Here is a 623-nt window from a genome sequence, read left to right on the forward strand (position 1 = left end):
ACCTCCGTTTAAATAAATTTAAATTATCTGCACAGTTTTACTGACCATTGGATGAAAACCCGTAACATTTTTATTACTTTTATTATTTTGATAAAAAATTTTTAGTTTTTTAAAAATGTGTAAATAAAACCCCAAAAAAACATGTTTAGAAACAAAATGTTAATTTTTTAATAAAATGTGAATTTAAATTTTAAAATTTTTTTATAATTTCATTTTAAATTTTATAAAGTTTGGGAAAAACTGTTTTTAAAAATAATGTTTAAAATTTTAAGGAAAAATTTAAAAATTGAAATTTTTTAGGGTTTTTTTTGTAAAGTTTTAATAATGTAAAAAAAATTGGTGAAGTAAAATTTAAGGATTTTTCATTTTGTGGGGGGGCTTATATAATTAATACCTAAATAAATACATACTAATGTGAAAAAAAGTCAATATTTTTTTAAATTTAAATTTGGGGAAAAAAAAAAAATTTTATTTATTACAATTTTTAAAAAAATGGGTACAGTTTTTGCCTCTGGTGGGAAAAAATCTTGCCTTAATTTAAGGGAAAAATCATTACAGAATGCATTGGTTTTCCCATAGCGCAGTGGGCCTCTAAATAATTTCCCTTTTTATTATTGTAGAGG

This window comes from Penaeus monodon, chromosome 24 (genome assembly GCF_015228065.2).
Source record: "Penaeus monodon isolate SGIC_2016 chromosome 24, NSTDA_Pmon_1, whole genome shotgun sequence".
In the NCBI taxonomy this organism is placed as follows: domain Eukaryota; kingdom Metazoa; phylum Arthropoda; class Malacostraca; order Decapoda; family Penaeidae; genus Penaeus; species Penaeus monodon.